General features: G+C 28.5%; 1 pseudogene; it reads right to left on the bottom strand.

The window, feature by feature from the left end:
• Positions 1 to 3,168: 3,168 nt before the first annotated feature.
• On the bottom strand, positions 3,169 to 7,046 carry LOC129319883 (rust resistance kinase Lr10-like; annotated as a pseudogene).
• Between the last annotated feature and the right edge of the window lie 1,096 nt (positions 7,047 to 8,142).

Below are 8,142 nucleotides of genomic sequence, written 5' to 3'. Positions count from 1 at the left end.
CTTTCTTTCCCAGAAGATTACCAAAATGATGGGAAGCAAAAGTCAATGAGATTGAAAATGGATAATTTCGAGTCGACTCACTTTGGGTTAATTTATCAGCTCCTTTCTTTTATCAAGCCCATAGACCAAATCGTAGAAAGGTATTGTTTGATTTTGTGGGCCATTCCAACAGGAAAGTTGATGTATCGATGACAATGTAAGTATTTATGACCCTTTTGGCGTTATGGAATTGAGGGGATGGGAATGCATATGGAATTTAAATTTTTATATGTTTGGTTGACAAAATTGGGTTGAATTGAGCTTCCATTTCCGCCAAAGCTTGGATCAATGGACCGTGATATGGAATTTAAAAGATTTGGAAACCAAAACTTGTAGAATGTAGAAATCAACCCTGAAACATAAGCTTGTAGAAGCTCGTCCTCATCTTCTCTACTTCCATGGTGATGATGGGGTGGATGCAATGATGACGACGGCGATTATGTCTTTTTGATATCTTGATCTTCAATTCTTCCTCGTCTTTGACTTCTCTAGCTTCATTTTTCTTTGTCCATAGCCAGATCTTCTTATTCTTTAGGTTCTTCTTGTTCTTCAACCTCTCTGACTCATCTAGTCTGACTGATTTTATGGAAAATGGTGGTTGTAACTTCTCCAGCACATACGGTTTGATATTGGCAGGGCTTGATTACTTCCATAGTGATGATGGTTGTAATAACCTCGAGTGGCGGCGGACTGGTAGGTTTCTAGCTTATGTTTTCTTTTCAAGAAAGGGTATCTTGGTCCCTTAACATTATAAATATATATTTTGGTCAAAGGTTATAAGCATTAACTCCAAACATATTTTTAAACACTATTCATGTATATTTTCATTTCCATCAAAATCATTACCAATGTACATATCAAGCAAGCCCTTTTCATAAATAAAATTATATTAAATTAAATATGTTTTTAAAAATTTATATTTTTATTTTGAAAAAAATAAAATTGTAATGTCAATTTAATAAAAATTTTTAGTATGTGTAATCTTACCTAAAAATATTTTATAAACTTGGATGGAGGGAATAGTAATTGCTTTTATGCCTTCAAATCAACTATAGTGTATATTTTCAGAACTTGCTAACTTATGTTTTTCTTTTGGTCAATACTTCTCTTTTGTATATAAAATATACACTTAAAATTTAAAACTTTAAAAATAGTACTAAATGTCATTATGTCAACACGCTCTTTTAACATGAATTTATCTTATATACAAATTCTCTATATGTGAGTATACTACATATATTAGCAAATTCCTAATGTCATTATAAAAACTAGAATACTGAGGAAGGAGGTATAGCGTGATCCAGTAGCAACATAGCCACACTCGTAGGCCTCTGCACAAACTGAATAGGAACTGTGCCTACATATATTACCATTATTACCACGCATCTGCTTCTGAGTGATCCCATTGTATGAGAACTGTGCCTTACACTTGCCAATCTCTCTAGCTAGGAACATCTGTACTTCCATTACCACATCACACATTGTGTGTGTGTGTGTGTCTTGTATCCAACCAAGCTTTCCTTCAACTGAAATTTGATTACATCTAAGAAATCAAGTTGTTTCTACTTGTCTTCTGTGTAGTCAACTGCACCCTTGCATTATTTTATGACATTATGCTGCAATTCATATAGTTAATCTCACTTAATTAGTAAGACAAGATGGCTTTTTCTTCTTCGTTGTTGTATTACATGCCAAAACTTATGCCTGAGGTCCCCCTGTGTTTGTCTATGTGTGTAAAACAAAACCAAATAGCATTGGCTTAATAAAAAATATATGAATTGTTGATGAGATCAAATTGCTTTGACATAGCATTGGCTTCCTCTAACAAGTTCTATAAAGGCTCTATGGTAATATGACAGGGTTAGTTCAGTTCATGTTTTTTTCTTATTAATGTTGAGTTGATTTGTGAGTGTATTTTGATGATATTACACGAAGAAAAAATTTAATTTCAAAACAAGCTATAGAAAACCAAATATATGAGACTTTGTTTATATATATTATGAGTTTGAAAAGAGAGCTCACCATAAAAAATTAGTCTATGAAAAAAGAGAGTATAATGAACTTATTATAAACTCTACTTTTTATGTGTAGGAATATCATAATAGCTTATTTGTTTCTTGCATAAGAAATGGGTCAATATGAGGTTACGTGGGAAACTTGCATTGCATACAAATAAAGGAAATAATTTAGCAGTGCTTCTTCCAAAATTGATTGAATGTGCTCAACTCTCTAAGGTGCTCTGGGTTTTTGTGTGATAGTCTATAGATAACTCAGCTTTATTCCAACACTAATATAGTGCAAATGCAAATTGTGATGGTCCATGTCTCAAAGGAACCATCACAATGGAGGACTCAAGAAGATTTAGTATTGAGAAACTGGCATCGAAATGACTGCTGTTACTTTTGACTTAGATAACTTTGAATATTTAAATTGTTAGGTTGATTTAGTTAATATTTTTATTAATCTTGTATTAATTATATATTTTTGGGAGATCATAAAAATAAGAGGAAACAAGCAAAATACTTTTTTTTTAAAAAAACACTTACTACATCAGTTTTTAAAAAAACTCTACTTTTCACATCAATTATTTATTTAACCAATGTAAAAAGTCAATTTTTCACATTGTTTTTTTTTTACACTTCTCACAATGACTAATATAAAAAGTTCAAAATAACTAATGTAAAAAGTCATTTTTGTAGCAATGTATTATGAGAACAAGTATAAAAGGAGTTCTCATTCTAAAATATTACCTATGTTAAGAGAGAGAGTATCTTAAATTTACAAATTATACTTTTCAAAATGTAGGAACATAACAATTTATTGGTATCTTTCACGAGACATGAATTCATATGAACTAGCATACAAATGTAGGAAATTTAGCAGTACTTCTCCCAAAATTGATTGGATGTTCTCAAATCTCTTAGATATATTTGCATACAACTAATTCTACCTTCTTAAAGACTTAAACAGCTCAATTTGTTACATTACAAACACATAGAATTGCAAATGCAAATTGCCAGAACTCTAAAGGGAACCATTGACTCAAGAAGTCCATTCAAAAGCGACACTACTGATGATGCATATCCTAGAGAGGCGTGGGATTCCAAGAAGGATTCATATGAAAATTTAATGACAGTATCAAAATGGTGCCAATACATTAGATTCAATCATCTTCAAATCTCTCGTGTCCTAAAAGTACTCATAGGTTTCTACTAATTAGTTATAATCTCTAGAGAGTTTTTTTTTTCTTTTTTTTTTGACATTAAATGAAGTTGAAATGATATATTACATGCATGGCAGATTATTTGTTATTGTATATGAACTTGGGCGAAAATAAAGTGTTTCACATATTACTACACCATTATATAACAAAATGAAAACAAAATTCTAAATTATTACTGAAAACATCCAAATCATGGCAATAACTAAATCTTGCTCAAATACTAATTGGTAAGTGAGACTTAACAAGGTATGTACCACTTTTGACATCCATTTTGAATTGCAAAGTATCATTTTCCATTACTTGTGCCTTCACCTGAATTATTATGAGAATGTGAAGAGGTAGCGAATATTGTTTGGGTAGAGGAGGATCCTTCATCCACTGTAACACTTTCATTAGGATATAGAGAAGGTTTTGGAGGCATTTCAAGACTTCTAATATCATCTACTTCTAACATCTCTATTACCTTTTTCATTGAAGGACGATCAGCAGGTTTTAATTGTATACACCAGAGTGCTATTATAAACATTTTCCTTGCCAAATTCTTTTCCTCTCTTGTCAAATCTTCTAATTCTATATCTTTTTCTTCATCAAATTGGTCATAAATCCATAAGGGAAAGTAAAGTTGGCTTGAATGTTCTGCATGTGGGTTCAAATTCCTTCTTCGACTCGCCATTTCCATTAAAAGCATTCCAAAACTATAAACATCAGCCTTATAAGAGACTCCCCCAATATTCTTGTAGAATAATTCAGGAGCCATGTATCCTATAGTTTCCTCTTGCTGCAGTCAAAGTGACAATACTATCATCCACAGAATATAATCTTGCCAATCCAAAATCTGAAATCTTTGGAGTAAAGTTGTCATCAAGAAGAATGTTATGGGGCTTAATATCAAAATGCAATATTTGTATGTCACACCCATGATGAAGGTAAGCAATTCCATGAGCCACCCCTAATGATATCTCATATATTCTGTGATAGCTCAAGGAGACACTTCCTTCTTTGGAAAAAATATATTTATCCAAAGAGCCATTGGACATGAATTCATAGACAAGAGCACGCTTTGTTCCTTCCACAGAAAAGCCAACGAGATTTACCACATTATAATGGTGTATCCTTCCAATAGTTGCAACTTCATTGATAAATTCTTGGCCATTGGATTTGGTATTACCCAATATTTTGACAGCAACATCAATTCCACTCTTTAGCTTCCCCTTATATACGGTGCCAAAGCCACCTTCACCTAACTTGTTTTTGAATCCACCAGTGATTGCCTTCAAATTTTTGTAGGAGTACCTTATTGGAAGGAGGTTGTGAAGTCGTATAAAATCTTCAATGTTCTCATACATTGATAAGTGTCTTTTGCGACATGTGTAAGTTAACAGGACAATTAGGAATATGATACCAAACAAAAGCCTCGATGTGATGAATGGCAACACAAATCTACCAATGACTGCTCCTAATGGCCTGGCAATATTTGATCTGCTAAAATGACCATTTACAAAACCTGGTTTTTTCTTTCCCACTATTTTTAATAGACCTGCACATTAATATTTCCACAAAGTCAATGGAACTGGTCAGTCTTAAAAATGTGACTGGTCTGATAAAGCCGATGTAAAAAGGTTTTTATATGAAAATAATTTTTTTTTCTCTTCTTCGCCGGTTACAACTAATAAGTATAATCGTGCAGAAATGTTTTTATATTTAAATAATTTTTTTATTTATTTACTTATTACACTAGTTACAAATATAACCAGTGTAGAAAAGTTTTTTTTTTATTTTTTAAATATTCTTTTATTTATTTACTTATTTTTTTTGGTTTTCTAAACCAGTCCAAAGTACAACTAACTAATATAGAAAATGTTTCTTAAACCCTTTTCAAATCCTGCCCTTAAATAACTATAATAAATGCTTTCATATGATCTTCAATTATCGTTTTCTAGCTAAATCCTTTTTTTTTTTTTTGGGGATGAAATTGTAAGAAAAGTTAGTGGGCTAAAATTCATTTTGAAAATTTTAACAAGAAAATACAAACACTTTTTAAAACAAAGATTAAAGAAAGAGGGTGGGGGACAAAGGTCTTCCTTGCTATCATGTAAAGTTGTTCCTATAAGTTTTTGAAATAGAATGAAGTTCTATAATGTTGCATTATAAAGATAAAACTTAGGAGATGTTATAGTGTTTTTTCTAAATAAATTATATAATATATATATATATATATTACTTATGAGACTAAAGTAATAACTAAACCAATAAAATATAGATAAACAACGGCAATAATTATAATAACTGGACCATAAAACCTTACCATCACCAATTCCATAATCAAAATCTGCAAGAAGATTATACAAAAGTTAAGAACGACAAGGTAACATAATAACAAAATAACTACCGCAAAGAATGATCATCAAAAGATTCATTTTAGTAAAATCAAAAACATTGATATCGATGCTACAATTTATATTTTATTTCTAATTACAAATTATTCATCTATTGCAACTTCAGACTCTCTGTTATTGCATGAGAAGATTGTATGTAATTTACGAACATATAGCTATATTTTAAAACTAGACATGTAACATGATACATTGTATGATTTATTTTTATTTTTTTTAAAAAAAGAAAGTTATACTTCTCTTTATGTCTTGCAAACAGTGTAGCTTTTTTCAAATAAAAGTAGCTTTCTTGACGTTTTGTATGATATATTGATATTGACATAAATTCTGTATTATGAGTCAAAAGGGCAAAAACAAAAGAAAAAAAGAAAATTTCTTTTATACATTAGGAAAGGAAAAACACCAAAGTAAGATAGAACTCAAAGTTACATCACCAAGAATGCTACTGAGGAATTCAACAGCAATCGGGTGAAAAAAAAAGGATCACGATTGATATGAACCAACTCCACACATTTGAAGTAGAAGCTTGATGTCACACTCGCACACCAAAAATATATATATATATATATATATTAAAATATAGATATTTTAATAAAATATTATTAAAAAAATAATATTTTTAACAGTTGTTTTAAGCAGCGACAAAAAGTTGCCATAACGACACCTCTAGTACTTCTGTCGCTAATTCTATCAAAGGTAACAAAACCAGTCGCAATAGAATAATGTTGTCACAGAAAACAAAAATTCATTGCCATTAAAGAATAATCGTCCCTGAAAGTTAAGAATTAATAATAACAAATGTCACTGTTGAAACTATCAAAAAAGTTGCTGCTGAAAAAAAAAATTGACAAGTAAATTCAAACATGCGATCACTTTAGGCAAGTGAAGAGGTGCATTCCTACCGCTGCAGCTGAAAGTAATCCTTGTCTTTATATAACAATATTTGATATACACTTATATATTAATCAATTATATCAAATAATAATACGTTGGACCTATTTTACACCTCCAAAAATTGGGATCTATCTGATAAGTTGATATGACACTGGACGCAAATTTTAGCTGGAGGGTTTCTTTCAAGGAATTTATTTATACTTAAATATATGCAAATTTTTAGCATAATGTAATGGAGTTATTTTTTAAAACAACTAAACTAAAAAAAAATAATGAGTATATAACTACACATATCTCTCCATTAAAGTTAAAATATATGTTAGATAAATCTCTTTTGTACATTTGATACTTCATTTTTATATATATAGCTGTTAGTTGACCGTTAAGTTTTGACCTTTAAACTTTTAATTTTACCAAAATATATTGATTTTATTAAATAAAATTATATTAAATGTATAAAGCTAAATACATAAATCTTGCCTATATATTTGTATAAATTTGTGTTATGTGTCTATGTTAGTTTATATATAGCTTTTGAATTTACTTTCAATTAATAATAACTCTTAAGTAAATATTTTTGATTTGTTTTTACATTACATTTTACATTTTTAATTAGTTTTTTATTTTTAAATGATAATTTATAAGAAACTTATACACATTATTATCTATTTTTTTATTATTTATGTCTCAAGATATTATCAAACAAAAGATCATATAGCCTAACATAGATTTATTTCATATATTCTAAAAATTAAATATAGAATTTTTAGTATCCCATTCATGATCTTCTTTTCATCTTTCTCTTCCCTACCAATAATGGAATTTGGAACCTTTAAACTAGTATCAAGCTTCAAAACTTAATAAATTTTAATTGAAAAATTAGATTAGTTGAATACACAAAATTAATATCTTAAAATGTTAAATATTGGATTAAACAAAAAATAAAATGATAATTCTTAAGTAATGTAATTTAATTTTTTTAAAAATATAAAAATAAATAAAAATAAATAAAAATATAGATGATCATGCATTAGACTATAATTATTTATTTTTTTAGCTAGTTTAATTAAAATTTTATTTTATTTTTAATTTACAGTAACTCTTAAGTAATGTAGTTGACTATTTTTTTACACATTACTTTTTTAATTAGTTTTTATTTTTAAATAATAATTTCATAAGAAAATTATATACAATATTATCTAATTTTTTTTATATTTATGTCTCAAAATAGCATCAAACAAAACAATATAGCATTACATACATAGATATATTTCATATATTCCAAAAATTAAAAATAGAATCTTAAAATATTTCATTTCTCTTCTTTCTTATCATTAACTATTGAATTGGGAAACTCTAAACTAAACATCAAACTTCAAAGTTATAGGAATTAAAAGTAAAATTTAAATTAAAAATTAGATTAATTGAAATATCATTATATGGATGAATAAATTTAACTATCACATGTATAATTATTACAAACAAGTAGTGTTATTATTTAAAATATTAATTTAATCATAAAACATATGAAAATAGAGACTCATTACCATATCATATTCATTCCCAAATTAAAATATTAAACATAGGTCTTTG

Source organism: Prosopis cineraria, unplaced genomic scaffold, assembly GCF_029017545.1.
Source record: "Prosopis cineraria cultivar Desert tree isolate PC_DT_omini unplaced genomic scaffold, ASM2901754v1 PC9, whole genome shotgun sequence".
NCBI classification, from domain to species: domain Eukaryota; kingdom Viridiplantae; phylum Streptophyta; class Magnoliopsida; order Fabales; family Fabaceae; genus Prosopis; species Prosopis cineraria.
Note: the sequence above shows the minus strand (reverse complement) of the source record. Positions and strands in the feature narration are given on the sequence as shown.